Genomic DNA, 15,764 nt, shown 5'->3' with positions numbered 1-15,764 from the left:
GTACTGAAAGCTTTTGGATGAAAGGCAAGATCCCTGAGTCCCGCCAGGAAAATCCCACTATGCATTCCAGGCCAGCAGCCAGGATCTGGCTGCCCCTCTGTGCCCCCAAAAGGAAGTTCAGCAAGTTTTGCTCCCAGTGCCCTCTAAGGAGTGAAGGTGATCCCACCCAGCCGGGATTTGCTCCCGGCGCACGCAGCGTGTAGGAAAACCGCCCAATTGGGAAGCCCGGGCTGCATTTCCGCCCGGGACTGATTGAGCTCGCACCTCCCAGCCGGCGCCCCGCGCCCACTAGGTGGCGCCTGCGCTCTAGTGGGCGCCTCTCCGGCGCAGACGAAAGCGACCGCGGAGCCCGGCGACAGGTCGAACCGGAGTCTCAGGATTGCGGGCACCGGAGGGCAGCGCCGACAGCCAAGGTAGGATTCCTGAGCCCCGGGCGTTTCCCGCGAACCTCTGTGGTGAGGCGTGGGCAGCGTGGCGGCCGCCGAGCCCTGCCGGCGGTCTCCGCGGACGACTAGACAGGTCGGAGCGGCCGCACGTGTCGTTGCCTGTGGGGACCTGGAGACCCGCAGTCGCCAAGCTGGGCCTAGGGGCAGAGCTGGACGCCAGGTCGCTCGCACGCAAACATCCTCCACTAGCTGGTTCCTCTGGAGAGCCTGCCCGAATCCCCGAACAGCCAGTCCTAGGAGGAGAAAAGAGTTACTGCCACCCAGAGCGACTTCAGCTTTGGAGCTGAGTGCTAATAAGATCCAAAGCACCATTTCTCCAACTTGCCTGCCCATTGGAATCGCTTGGGGAGCACTAAAAAATACTGATGCCCCGTTTCCCTCCCACCCCACCCACCTCCGAGACTCAGATGTAGGAGGTCTGGGTTGGGGCCTGGGCATCTGGACATTTCAAAGCTTCCCAGGAGATTCCCAACTAGCAGCCAAGTGTGAGGATCCTTGATTTAAAGGGTTGGAGAAAAAGGAGGACGGTTGTTGCCGCCCAGAATGCTGATTCTTCTCCTCCTCCTCCTTCTTCAACATGCCTTTTAAGCAGGAAATATCTCCACCTTTGAGCTGTCAAACCCAAGATAACAAACCAACATCTTCCCTCCCAATAGGGCTTGTTGTGAAAGGGTTGAACTCGGAAGTGGGCAGGGAACAGAAAGACACAGATGTAGAGTATGAGAAAAGACTCATGAGAGAGGCGGGTTTCTTTTTACCCAGATCCTACAGAAGTTCAGGGGGCCTCCTGGAGCAGCCCTCATCATATTAGTAAATGCTACATTTACACCAAAGCGGTTATGAGCATAGGCTTGGAGTTCCCAGAGCCAGCCCTTCGTGGGCTGTGTGACCCTTGAAAACTCATGGAACCCCTCCTAGCCTCAGTTCCTTCATCTGCAAAATGGGTATGATAGTATCATATATTACTCTTAGAGTTGCCATGGGAATTATTGCCCATAAGAGGTAATGTTTACTACGGACCTGCCTGTGCCTGGCACAGTGCTAAATGCTTTCTTCGCATGGCCACATCAACTCATCACCATAACCCACAAGGTACTACTATAACTACCCTATTTGATAGTGAAGGAAGCTGGGGCTCAGAGAGGTCAAGGAACTTGCTCAGGGTTAAATAACTAATAAAAGGCAGGTCCTGTGTTTGAACCCAGGCAGTCTGATTCCAGAGCCCATGGCAAAAGTACAATAATCTCCTGTTTCCCTTGTTGGCAGAGGAAACATAGAAAAAGCACTTAGCACAGGGCAGCTCGTGGTGCCTGCTCCATAAACACTAGCTGTCATTGCTGCCAACGAAGCACTTTCACTGAATTGACTCATGTGTTCATTTCAACTGGATTTATTATTGAGAGCCTACTATGTGCCAGGCTGTTTTCCAGGCGCTAGAGGTAAAACGGTAAGACAGAGGTAAACCAGTTCTCAGTGAACTCACATGCTAGTGAATGAGAGAAATGGGAAGAAAGTACAGTGGATCCTCATTATTTGCAGATTCCGTATTTGCAAATTCTCCCACTCGCTAAAATTTATTTGTAACCCCCAAATCAATAGCCACAGCGCTTCTCATGGTCATTCATGGACGCAAACAGTGGCAAAAAATTTGAGTCGCTCAACACACGTGTTCCCAGCTGAGGTCAAAACAAGATGACACGGCTTTCTTGTTTCAGCTCTCAGAACTGTGAACAAGTGTCCTTTTTGTGGTCTATTTAGTGCCATGTTTTTTTTTGTTTGTTTGTTTTGCATTTTTGTGCTTTCTGTTGGTGATTTTGCTGTTTACAATCACCCCCAAACATAGTGCTGAAGTGCTGTCCAGTGTTTCCAAGCACAAGAAGGCTGCGATGTGCCTTACGGAGAAAATGTGTGTTAGATAAGCTTTGTTCAGGCATGAGTTGTAGTAGTATTGGCTGTGAGTTCAATGTGAATGAATCAACAATATATATTAAATAAGGAGTCTTGAAACAGAAACACACATAAAATAAGGTTAGGTATTGATCTGTTGATGAAAATGTGACCAGAGGCTTGCAGAAACCTAACCTTAGGTTTTTCCCTTAGGAGCAATAGATCAGTATTTGCCAGTTCCATGTTCATGGCAACTTTATAGAATATAACCACTGTGAATGAGAATTGACTCTAAGTAGACATCACTGCACATGCACTGAGAGAATCAAGCACAAAGATGGAGAGGCATACAGAAAGGCATACATATGGATTAGGGGTCAGAAAGGCTGAGAAGCAGCCAGGGTGGGGGGTGAGATGAGGAGAAAGTATTTCAGGCAGAAAAAGCAGCATGTGCAAAGGCCCAGAGGTAGGTGAGAACTTGGCAAAGTCAAGGAGCTCAAGGAGAGCCAGTGTGCAGGGAGTGTAGTGGTCAGAGGAAGCAGAGGCCTGATAATATGATAATATGCTGGAGAGGGAGGCTGGGGCCAGGTGGCAGTGTTTTGTGGGCAGCTCACCTTTCGTCCAATTAGCACAGTAATCCTGGCAGACTGGGCGGGGTTGTTTCCACCTTTGACAGGTGATGAAATTGATGCCCCAGGCAGTTATATGCCTTGCTCAAAGCTACACCACTGGTAAGCAGCAAAACCCATCTCTCCACCCCCATCTTAATCTAATGTTGAACAGACATCTGAGTGTTGATCTGAGATCCAGGACACGATCCTGGGCTGGAGATTTGGTTTGATTTGGGGAAGAATGAGTAACTGAAGCCATCAAGAGTCGATGAAACCACCTGGGACAATGGGCAGAGTGTGGGGAACAAAAGGTCTCATGCCCTTTTAAAAATAAATAAAATTACTCCTGGTATAAAAACATTAATGCCTCAGTGGGGGAGTCCTAGGTACCTGCAGAGGGCAGAGGGAGTCATGAGGGTGGTCACAGAGATGTAGGAAAAGGAACTGTGAACATCTGATCCAAAAATCCCCTAAATACTAGGTCTGGTGATGGGCTCCCCATCCACTGGGCAACCAGGTCTCAATCTGCCTCTTGTCCCTGCAGGATAATGATCTTGAATAGGGGTCAGCAAACTCTTCCGTAAAGGGCCAGATAGTAAACGTTTTGAGCCTCGTGGACCATATATGGTTTCAGCTGCAACTACTCAACTCTGCAGTTGTGGAGTAAAAGTGGCCATAGACAATATGGGAATGAATGAGTGTAGCTGTGTTCCAATAAAACTTTATTGATGGACACTGAACTCTGGGTTTCATATCATTTTTATGGGCCATAAAATGTTATTCTCGTTTTGATTTTTTTCCCCCCAACCATTTAAAATTGTAAAAACCATTCTTAGCTCACAGGCTGTACAAAAAGAGGCAGTGGGAGAGCCCATGGGCCGCAGGCTGTAGTTTGCTGACTCGATCTAGAATCATGGACCTAAGTGTCAGAAGGAGACTAAATGTCCTCCTGGTTGAATTCTTACCTGACTCATGAATCTCCGTGGAACATTCTCAGCCATTTCTCAAGCGCCACAGTTAAACTGTGCCATAGCTGGGGCTTCCCCAAAGTAGATCATGAGACCAGGACTTGGGTGCCCGGAATTCATTTGGGAGGTGATCCCCGAAAGCCCAGTGAGAGTGAAACGGACCGGAGGAGGGAGGAGAGCCAGTAGAGGATGCGTCGATGAGTGAGTTACCTTGGAGCAAACGGCTCAGTCTCTCTGGGGCTGCTCGGAGACACTGTGTGTCCCAGCAAACCCCCAACTTCTGCGTGCGGTCAGGAGTACGCAGCCTGCCACCAGAAAATGTCTTCGAGTAGAAAGAAGTGAGAGGCAGGCGGGGCGTCTGTAAACTGTCTGCAGGTTTCTTCCGAGGGGCGCTGGGGAGCGCGGTGGTCTATGAAATGTTTCTGACTGCTTTTTGAAATGTGCTGATCATACCACTGGGTGCCTGGTGGGATGATTCGGTATGGCAGAGCACTGTAGTGCTAAAGATGACGAAGCCTCATTCTTGGAGAGGTATTTCCTTTTTAAACCGTCCCTTTGATCCGGCCCTGCCTCTCTCCCTAGAGCAGGAGCTGCAACCACACTGGCCTTTCACTTCCTTAAACTTGCCAGACTCTGCCTTCTGACTACAGTCAACAAAAGAAGTTTCAGTGAAGTACCAGACCGTTTTGGTAACACTTGCTCGTCTCCCTTCTTACGGAAAAGGCAGCAGTCCTCAAACTCAGGGGGTGGAACAGGCAACAGTAGCTAGCTAAAATTTGATAACATTGTTTTATGTTTATTTGTACAGTTTCCATCTATACATGACAAGTGTTTCTGGCTTTGCCTTTGCAGTAGTAATATAAAGTTTCCTTTCAAATAAATTTAGATAAATAATGTGTCTACTTAGAAATAGTATAAGTGGTATGAGATTATAATAAAAAATAATAGTTGCTACCACTTGCTGAGCACATAATGTGTGCTGGGCGCTATCCTAAGCATTTTGCATGTATAATTTAATCAATCTTCACCACAGTCACATGGGTTAAGTACTATTTGAGGTAGGTACTATTATTAGTGGAGAAAACAGGCATGGGAAAGTAAGGTAACTTGCCCAAAGTTATGTAGCTAGTAAGTGACAGGACTGGAAAATGAACCCAAGCGTTTCTGTTTCAGTTTGTATTCCTAATTGCCGAGTTACACTGCTTCTCACAAACGTGACAGAAGAAAGAAGAAAAATAAAAGTGGTGATATTTGAATGACATTAAAGGAAAACTGCCTTTAAAAGTTCTGCTTTTTTTATCTCACCGAAATCTCTCTCCCTGTATCTGCCACCCCTTGGTTGTCATACTTTCTTCTGGAGCCCCAGGGAACAAATCTTTCCCCTTTGCATCACCGCAGTCCTTCAGGTATTTGATGACAGGGAACTGGTTGGCCCTCCCGGATCTTCCCTGCTCTAGATTAAACATTGCCAATTCCTTCTGCTTGTTTTCTGTCATGTGTTCTTGGCATCTTGCCCCAAGCACAGGATCTCTTTCTTCCTCATTCTTTCTTATTCCAACAGAACTTATTTTGGTCGCTGTAGCACTTTTCTTGCAGGCCTCCCACAGCTCATGCCGGGCTCAGGGTAGACGGCTGCGGTCGGGGTGATTGACGTGGCAAAGCGCAGCTGGCTAGCAGTGTCAGGAGAAGCACCCCTCAGGGCCAATGTGACGGGGGCTGGGGGCTGGAGATGCTGCTCATTCTTTGCAGGTCGGAGATGGAGTGCCTTTCGTGCACATGGAACTGATCAGGCTAAAAAGGACAGAATCACCAAATTCACAGCAGCCTGGTGAGGAAGCCAGACCACAAATATATTAAATCACAATGGGACAAGCACTGTGAAGCAGGCTGAAAACTTCATGTCAGCCTATCAGCACATTCTTTCCCCTGTAGGAAAGTCACAGGGGATGCCAAATTCTACTTAGAAGCTTGGCATTCCTGGAATCCAAACAAGGTGAACAAGATGAATGATTTTAATAGCCAGGATGGCCTAAGATATTTGTATCCTCTGAGGGATACGGCAGTCCAGAATGGCACCACTACTGGCCTGATTCCCCATCTCTGTGCTCATGATAGACGTGACTAATCAATTACCGAATCTTTGCCTTCCTACTGCTCCCTGGACCAACCTTAAGATCCCTATCGAGAGAGAATTCTGGGAAGCTCTGAGCTGCCTGGAATGCTCAAGGGATTCCCACTACCCTGGACAATGTGGGAGAAGATAGACTTTCAAAGACTTGCTCTTTCTTACCCCCTTTTCTCAGCTCCTCAGACATCACCATTTCTCTCTACCTAATATTTTTCAGCTTATGTTAATACAATTGGCTTTTTTTTTTTTTTCCATTGTCAAGTCTTGATTTGATTTCCAGGCCTTGCTCTTCCTGCTTTGTCCAGAGACACATCCTGTCCTGTGCTTAAGAACTTTTGCAGATCAGTCATCACAGACATTTTGTATGCATTCTACCGATATACTGTCCCCACATTTTGGGGTGACTTGCTGTGTACCTCCAAGTAACAGCTTCTTGCAACCAAGAAGCAGCTTTCTGGGATATAGAGTTTTGCTCCATTATAGAATCGGCAGCATCACAATTTTAAGCTATTACTACTGTTATCACTCGTCTATTCCCGAGGACTGGGATACAGGTGGCACTGGAGAGGGAGGGGGTGGAAGAGGAGGCTTAAGGCACTAAATCCAAATTATTGAGTTTGCTGCTTATGAGCATTGGTTATGCTTATCCAAAGAGTTAGGAGTCCTGTTATTTTGGAGCAAGCAGACCTTTTGCCAGCCTTTAAAAAACGTACATTTTGTTAAACAACAGGATCTACTGTATGGCACAGGCAACTATACTCAATATCTTGTAATAACCTATAATGGGAAAGAATCTGAAAAAGAATATATATATATATACACACACACGCACCTATACGTACGTATGTATAACGGAATCACTTTGCTGTACACTTGAAACTAACACAACATTGTAAATTAACTCTACTTCAATTTTTTAAAATGTATGTTTTGTGCGTAACCTCTTTTCCCACTCATAGGAAGAACCTTGACTTACATAAAGGAAGGTGAAATGCATATAGAGAATTTGTGGCTCCTGGGGCTGCAGAGAAAGGCCTCCTTGAGCTCCTCAAGAGGAAAAGTGGGCCCTGCCCCTCAGGGGCTGCCTAGTCTGACAGGGGAGATCCACTTCACACATTAGGAAGGCTGCCAGTCCAATGAGAGAGGCACAGTCCCTAACCTCGAGGAGTCTGATGGAGGAGAGGCATGCAGTGTCCTTGGAGTGAACTGTCTCCCTCCCTGCGGATTCTGCTGTATCTGCTGCTTCTCTTCAGTCTGTCATCAGGCAGGTGGTGCGCCTGACTTCATTCACAGCTCCGCTACAGCTGTGCAAATGCGCACCAGAAGGCCAGGGGTTCTGAGGGTCAACCCAGGAATTTGTTTGTTTTTAATAGACTTTATTTTTTTTTAGACCAGTTTAGATTTACAGAGAAATTGAGACGATAGTACAGAGAGTTCCCATATACCCCGCACCCAGATCCCCCTACTAACCGTTTGTTAACCCATAGTCCATTTGTTATAATTAATGAACCATACTGATACATTATTAATAACACAAGCCCATAGTTTATTCAGATTTTCTTAGTGTTTACCTAATGTCCTTTTTCTATTCCAGGATCTTGTCCAGTGTCCTACATTGCATTTAGTTGTCATGTCTCCTTAGGCTCTTGTTGGCTGTGACATTGTTTCAGAACTCCTTTGTTTTGGATGACCTTGCCAGTTTTGAGGGGTACCAGTCAGATGTACTGTAGAATACCCTGCTATTGGAATTTGTGTGATATTTCTCTCATGGTTGGACTAGGGTTATGGGTTTTGGAGAGGAAGACCACAGAAATAAAGTGCCTTTTTTCATCACATCACGTGACGTGCCCATAATATCAACATGACTTACCACTGTTGCTACTATCCTGGATCACCTGGCTGAGGTAGCATTTGTCAGATTTCTCTGTGAAGTTACTCTGTTTCCCCTGTTCCATACTGTTCTCTTGGAAGGAAGTTGTTTTGTTTTGTTTTGTTTTGTTTTTTTTGCGGCACTGTGCACCATGTGGGATCTTAGTTCCCCGACCAGGGATTGAACCCGCACCCCCTGCATTGGAAGTGCAGAGTCTTAACTATTGGACCAGCAGGGAAGTCCAGGAAGATTATTATGTGCAGCCCACGCTTAAGGGAGTGGGCGGTCTGTCCCCCGTACTTTAGGGTCATGTGTCTACATAATTTATTTAGAATTCTTCATGGGAGGTTGGGCTCTTCTCTCCCAATGATTAATTTTTTAAAAAATTTGTAATAGTATGGGCTTGTGGATTTTACTTTATACCCCAGGCTATAATCCAATACTACTTTGTTTCGTTGCTCAAATTATTCCAGCTTTGGCTACTGGGAATGGAATTTATGTTTTTAAACTAGCTCCTGAGGGCTTTCTTATATGTATTCCAGTTTGGGACCCATGTAGGCCTGGGTTCGCACTCCAGCCCCACCACTAACTGGCTCTGTGTGTGTGTGTGTGTGTGCGCGCGCGCGCGCGCGCTCTCTTGACAGGCTGCTTTATCACTGGGGCGTCGGTTTTCCCAGCTGAAAGTGGAGCTGAGATTGCTACCTGCCGTTTAGGGTTATTAAGATGCATTTAGTAAGTACTCTGTCACTAGAAGTTATTATAGTCAGTTCACAATCCGTCGGCATCTGGCTTCAGAAGGCTACAAATCAAGGCCAAGTATGCCTTTACAGTGCTTCCCTTCCAAGACCACAGGCTGGTGTGGCAGAGAAGTTCCTGCACGGGGTGCCCTTCTCCCAGGTCGCCTCCCCTCCCTGCCGACCCAGCCTCCTCTCCCAACTTCCGCCTCTCAGTCACACCACACGCCTGCCAGACAAACAACTCACCTAGATGCCCTCCACCAATTCACACAGCTGCACGTCCTCACTCCCTCAAACCCCCCTTAAACACCACTTCCTCTGTGACACTGCTCAGCAGCCAAGCAAGAAGTCCCGCCTCCCTCCTGCACTGAACCGCCAGAGCTCCTGGCAGCTGTGTCCACTCCTGCCCGAAGGCCCTTATCGCTTCAGACCCTGCGTCCTCCTCAGCAATCCTTGTCTGTGTTCATCTTTCTCTCCCGCCTGCGCACGCTGGGCTCCCACACCAGCCTGTGGTCTTGTCTGCACCTGTGGTAAGTTTTGACAAGACAGAAGAAGTAGGGGAAGGGCCATTTCCTCGGTGGGAACTGGGCCTAACTGGACTCCTCAGAGATGGAGATGCTGACCCTAGGTCACTTCCACTTTTATGTACCTGTATACGTATATTTTTAATTATGGTAAAATATGCAGGGCATAAAATTTACCATTTTAACCATTTAATTAATTTATTTTTTAAAATTTGTTTTAAATTTATTTTATTTTTGGCTGCGTTGGGTCTTCGTTGCTGCACTCTGGCTCTTCTCTGGATGCGGCGAGCGGGGGCTACTCTCTGTTGCGGTGCGCGGGCTTCTCATTGCGGGGACTTCTCTTGTTGCTGAGCACAGGCTCTAGGGCACACCGGCTTCAGTAACTGTGGCACGCGGGCTCAGTAGTTGTGGCTCACGGACTCTAGAGCGCAGGTTCAGTAGTTGTGGCGCACGGGCTTAGTCGCTCTGCGGCATGTGGGATCTTCCCGGACCAAGGCCCGAACCCGTGTCCCCTGGGTTGGCAGGTGGATTCTTAACCACCACACCACCAGGGAAGCCCCCATTTTAACCATTTTAAAGTGTGCAGTTCGGTGGCGTTAAGTACATTTACATTGTTATAAAACCAGCCATCACCACAGTCCATCTCCAGGTGGTTCCAGAACTTTTTCATCTTCCTAAATGGAAACTCCATACTCATTAAACAATGGGTTTAATTGTTTAATTAATTTAATTTCCTCCCCATTTTCTCCTTCCTACAGCCTCTGACAACCACCATTCCACTTTCTGTCTCTATGATTTTGACAACTCTAAGTACCTTACATATAAGGATGGATCGTTCAATCGTTGTCCTTATGTGACTGGCTTATTTCACTTCGTATAATGTCTTTAAGGTTCATTCATGTTGTAGCATATGTCAGGATTTCCTTCCTTTTTAAGGCTGAATTATATTCTGTTGTATGCATATACAGCATTTGGTTTATCCATGTATCTGTTGATGGACGTTTGGGTTGCTTCCACCTTTTGGCTATTCTGAATAATATGGCTATGAACATGGATGTACAAATATATCTGCTTTTAATTCTTTGCAGTATATAGCCAGAGTGGATCATAAGGTAACTCTCTATTTTATCTTTTGAGGAATTGCTGGGATTTCCCTGGCGGTCCAGTGTTTAAGACTCTGTGCTCGCAAGTCAGGGGGTACAGGTTCAATCCCTGGTCTGGGAACTAAGATCCCACAGGCTGCACAGCATGGCCAAAAATAATAAATAAATAAAGGAAGGAAGGAAGGAAGGAAGAAAGGAATCGCCTACCATTTTCTACAGTGGCTGCACCTTTTTACGTTCCCACAAGCAATGGGCAAAGGTTCCTATTTCCCCACATCCTTGCCAACACTTGTTATTTTGTTTTGTTTGTTTGTTTTTTCATTAATAGTTCTAATAGGATCTCATTGTGGATTTGATTTGCATTTTCCTAATGATTAGGGATGTTGAGCATCTTTTCATATGCTTATTGGTCATTTGAATATCTGAAGAAATGTCTCTTCAAATCTTTTGCCCAATTTTTTTTTTTTTTTTTTTTTTTTTGCTGTATGCGGGCCTCTCACCATTGTGGCCTCTCCCGCCGCGGAGCACAGGCCCCGGCCGCGCAGGCTCAGCGGCCATGGCTCACGGGCCCAGCCGCTCCGTGGCATGTGGGATCTTCCCGGACCGGGGCACGAACCTGTGTTCCCTGCATCGGCAGGCGGACTCTCAACCACTGCGCCACCAGGGAAGCCCTGTTTTGCCCAATTTTTAATCAGTTTGAGTTTTTTGTTGTTTTGAGTCAGGAGTTCTGTGTGTATTCTGGATATTAATCCCTTATCAGATATGTGATTTGCAAATATTTTCCCCCAGTCTGCCTTTTCACTCTGTTAGTAGTGTCCTTTGATAAACAGAAGTTTTTACTTTTTTTTTTTTTTTTTTTTTGCGGTACGCGGGCCTCTCACTGTTGTGGCCTCTCCCATTGAGGAGCACAGGCTCCGGACGTGCAGGCTCAGCGGCCATGGCTCACAGGCCCAGCCGCTCTGCGGCATGTGGGATCTTCCCAGACCGGGGCATGAACCCGTGTCCCCTGCATCGGCAGGCGGACTCTCAACCACTGAGCCACCAGGGAAGCCCAGAAGTTTTTACTTTTGATGAAGTTCAGTTTACCTATTTTTTCTTTTGTTGCCTGTGCTTTTGTTGTCATGTCCAAGAAATCATTGCCAATTCCAATGACATGAGGCTTTTTTTTTCATGTTTTCTCATAAGAGTTTACAGTTTTAGAGCCTGTGTTTGGGTGTGTGATCCATTTTAGGTAATTTTTGTATATGGCATAAAGTGAAGGTCCAGCTTCATTCTTTTGTACTTGGATATCCAGTATTCCCAACACCATTTGTTGAAAAGACTGTCCTTTCCCCATTGAGTTGTTTCGGCACCTTGTTGAAATAAGGTCATAATGGTCATTTGACTATATACATGAGGGTTTATTTCTAGGCTCTCTATTCTATTCCACTAGTTTATATGTCTGTCTGTATACCAGTAGCATATTGTTTTGATTACTGTACCTTTGTAATAAGTTTTGAAGTCATGAAGTTTGAGTTCTTCAGCTTTGTTCTTTTTCAAGATTGTTTTGGCTGTTTGGGGCTCCTTGAGATTCCTTATGAATTTTAGTATGGATTTTTTTATTTCTGCAAAAAACATCATTGGGATTTTGGTAGAGATTGCACTGAATCTGTAGATCACTTTGAGTAGTAGTGTCATCTTAATATTAATCCATGAACATGGGATGTCTTTCCACTTATTTGTATCTTCTTTAATTTCTTTCAGTAATGTTTTGCATATTTCAGTGTACAAGTCTTTCACCTCCTTGGTTAAGTTTAGTCCTAAGTATTTTATTCTTTTTTGCGCTCACTTCTACTTTTTGAGGCTCCTGATACATTGCAAAATGAAGAAATACAAAACAAGATACCGGAGTGGTGGTCCATTGAAACTGTATGATCCTCTCAGTGTTTCTCAGGGGCAGCATATATAGAGAGCGTGATAGGATTATATAGTGTCAAAAGCCTAACTTGGAGTCACTTCATAAATGTGAGGTCTCCTTATCTATTTACCACCACGTGATGGGAGGAGAGGGCCTGAGTGGTCCCTGTTACTGGGGTAGGAGTGGGAATGGCATAATATTCTCTCAGGTGGGCCCTGCTGAGGGATCCAGCAAAGGCCTAAAGTCACCATAGGCCTAATCAAAACATCTCCCCAGAATGTGATGTTGAGAACATCCAGACCCCTTCAAAGCCCCAGGCTAGAAGACCCCAGAGTCCCAGGGTCATGGATACTTTCTACCCGGAACAAAAACAGTCACCTAGAGGTGCAGATGAAATAGAACAACCAGCTTACCGACACCCGTAGTCTTGATAACCCTGTGGGGATTTTGTCGGCTGTGTTGCTGGCCCACACCAGTTTCAATTTGAGGAGTTGTGTGAGGACAAAAGCTGAGGGAGCACAGCATGTGAGGGCCAGTCCCTGTTCAGGCATTTCCCACAACCTCCTGGAAGGCTCCTAAATGGCCGCCCTCTCCTCTTCAGTCATTCAGCTGTCTTAGGGCTTTCTCGGCCATTCTTTTTCAGGCATTGGATTTATTTTGCTTCTCATTTTTTTTTTGGCCTGTGGGGATGCACATACAACACAGCCACTCACACTCATGCACACACAAACCCCATTCTGTATCCCTGCTAATGTCTGCAGGATTCACAGGCTGCGATGTCTGGAGACACAGTTTCTGTCTCCTTTTCTCTCATCTTTCCTCCTTCTCCTTCCTGCTAAAGCTTGTTGTTGTCTTATCCCCAGCCGGAAGCTCCCTCTGTCATGGGGCCAGGTTCCCGGCCACTAGCTCTACTCCAGCTGCTGCTCCTACAGGCCCAGCCAACTCCTATTACCATAGCAACTGAAACTCATTTTTCCATCCCTGCATTTCCACTTTGGAAAGGAAACCCATAATAGTCTTTTAAAAGAAAAAAAAATTGAGCTACATCTGGCATCATCAACTTGGACTGTACAGAATTTCTAGCTCCCCTGACTCCCTTGGTCCCCTAAAAACCCTCCCCTACTTTCCTCCGCCTGCCTCCACCCCTCCAAGTCCCAAGGCTCCTGGCTCAAAAGCAGGTTTGAGGAGAAGTCTGGGTGGGCCCTTTCTCTCTTTATATTAATGCAAGAGGACTCTGTGCTTTGCCAACCCAAGAAGAGGACGAAGTTAGAGGCTCTGTTCCATTGCATCAGGTGATGCTATCCTGTGTCATCAAGGGTAACTGTTTATTTACCTTCCCCCTGGCTGGCGAGGTCAGAGGTTGCCTGAATACGTCGTTATGTCCTCTCTGAAGATGAGGCACCCACTCTCGGACTCTCGGGCAGCATGACTCTGAGGTTTTGAGCAAGATTTGATGACTACACTCCCAGTGTGGTGGCTTGGCTGGTACATTACACATACAGGAACCTAGGAGTATGATGTGAAGGGGTTTGGGATAGCTCTCCCCTCTCCTACCCCCCACAGACTTTCCTTACTGACCTGGCTCATCCCTAGTGCCTGGAATTCCACCCCTGGCTGTGAATGCCATTGGGCTCACATGCCGTTTTCTACTATAAAGGTAAAGTGCATGTTAGGTTGTGGTCAGCTTGGACACTTCCACCCCTGTCACCATACCGTGCACATGGAGCATGCTCAGTTAATGTTTGTTGGATTGAATTAATCTCTTAGCAAGCATACAGTGGTTCAACAGATAACTTTCCCTGGATAGGCAGATTTTGGCAAGAAAGGATTTTCTATATTATTATTAACCACTTTAAAAAATTATCCTACTCCCCTGAACTACCCACCGCTGTCAGTATGGATAACCGAGAGTCACATGCAAAGGGCAGGAATCCGTTTCTAGTACAGCAGTTGTTTCTTCCGGCTGCTCAAAAAACAATGTGTGCCGGGAAAACAAGGAGCGTCATTAAACCCCTCCAAGGGGAAGACAGTGTTTTTCTAAACATGGGTCTTTATCTCTACAACATGCTACCACCACCCGCTCCCGCTGCCCACGTGAGCCGGGCTTTCTGAGTCACTCGTGCTGTGTTTTTGAACACAACGTGGGGGAAGAGCTTCCACGGTGTGTTCGGCTCTGGCTATGAAAAATACAAGCTGCGTTTGACTGAATGACAGAAAGAAATCTGTCGAGCCAGGAAGCGTAGTAAATACTGTGACTCTCTGCAAATGTGCACAGTGCAAACAGCTTTTTCCAGTCTGGAAAAATGAAGAGATGTGTCTGTGCAAAACCAGCCAAGTCTCCTCCCCTCCTCCCTTTCCACCACTCCACCTCCACCTCCTGGCAAAGGCTCCCACCCTGCCCCAGACATTCAGTCATCAGCTTTCATCCTTTGTGACTTGCTTCGCCCCAGGAAATAACATTGCCCAGGCTCTGGGGAGATACACCAGCGTCTCCCAGGCATCTCTGAGGGATGTCTGTCTGGTTGGGTTTTGCCAGTCCTCTCCGACCTTGGCCAGATTTGGCTCACAGGACAATTGTGCGGGAAGCAGAGTGGGCCTGGTGTCTCCTATTCCTTTGCTCACAGCCTGCTTTCTCCTCCCCTTCAATCTTCCCCAGTTTGCTTTGAAAGAACCTTTATCCCATCCCGACTTCCATGGGACAGGGTTTAGAGGGAAGACTTGCAAAAGGTGAGGGTTTAAAAGCCTTCGCTTTGGGCTAGTACAGGGGGCGGAGGTGCAATGGGAAATTTCCCAGTGACTCAAAGACCACCAGGGCCAGGACAACCTTTGGTTGGTACAGTTTCTATACAAGAGGGACTTACAGGGAAAATCTGGGTCTGCACCTTGTCTTGAAGATACATTTGCATAGCAACTATGCTGTTTTTGCCTCGATGGCATGTTTGGGGCTGGGGGTAGTGCTGACAAAGACAGGGCACAGGACCGTAAACACCCGTCCACTGGCGTGTTGCACCAGAGAACACGTATCCAACTGCAGTTCAGTGTATTGGATGGAGTACTGGGGTGGGAATCGGAAGAAATGGGTTAGAACCCTGGCTCCCATGAGTAGGGAGTACGTGTGTCATTCACCGCTGTGTGCAAGCCTGCTGGCAGCATGTGCTCCACTAATGGTTGTTGAGTCAGTGAGTGAATGAATGAGCCAATAACCTTGGATGCTTTGCCCCTTGAGCCTCAGTTTCCTCCTCTGTAAAAAATAACATAAAAAATCTAAGCTGCCTAGCTCACCAGGAGAGTGCTTGTGTGTGTGTGTGTGTGTGTGTGTGTGTGTGTGTGTGTGTGAAAGAGAGAGAGAGAGAGGACAAAAGTATGAATTTTCTCTGTCCTCTGTTGTAAACTAGAATTAAAAAGTCAGTTTTTCTCAGGTTCTGTGCTTTACCCTTAGTATTTGTGTCCTTCCTCAGGAGGAGGGACTATATTCCAGTGTCCCCTGAGCACTTAGTTCTCCATCCTATATTCTGAGCACCCTAAGGACTGGAGACCATTTTAAATGCTTTTAACTGAGCAGTTTAAATCAGAGAACAATGTTTTTTTTTTTT

The 15,764-nt window shown here is 46.6% G+C and overlaps 1 protein-coding gene across 7 annotated transcripts in view; it reads left to right on the top strand.

Moving 5' to 3' along the window:
- The first annotated feature begins 298 nt into the window (after positions 1-298).
- The window catches only part of CHD9 (chromodomain helicase DNA binding protein 9), a 236,832-nt gene continuing 221,366 nt past the window's right edge, over positions 299-15,764 (top strand). For 5 of the 7 annotated variants that reach the window (XM_029206293.1, XM_029206317.1, XM_029206277.1 and 2 more), the window contains exon 1: positions 8,770-9,177. The gene's annotated coding sequence lies outside the window, so the exon portion shown is untranslated. Of the gene's footprint in view, positions 414-8,769; positions 9,178-15,764 lie in introns of those variants that run through there. The other 2 variants (XM_029206310.1, XM_029206325.1) reach the window with 2 other exon arrangements.

This window comes from Monodon monoceros, unplaced genomic scaffold, assembly GCF_005190385.1.
Source record: "Monodon monoceros isolate NGI ecotype Baffin Bay Population unplaced genomic scaffold, NGI_Narwhal_1 Super_Scaffold_10, whole genome shotgun sequence".
NCBI lineage: Eukaryota > Metazoa > Chordata > Mammalia > Artiodactyla > Monodontidae > Monodon > Monodon monoceros.
The sequence above is the reverse complement of the archived record's forward strand: the minus strand, read 5'-3'. Positions and strand labels throughout refer to the sequence as shown.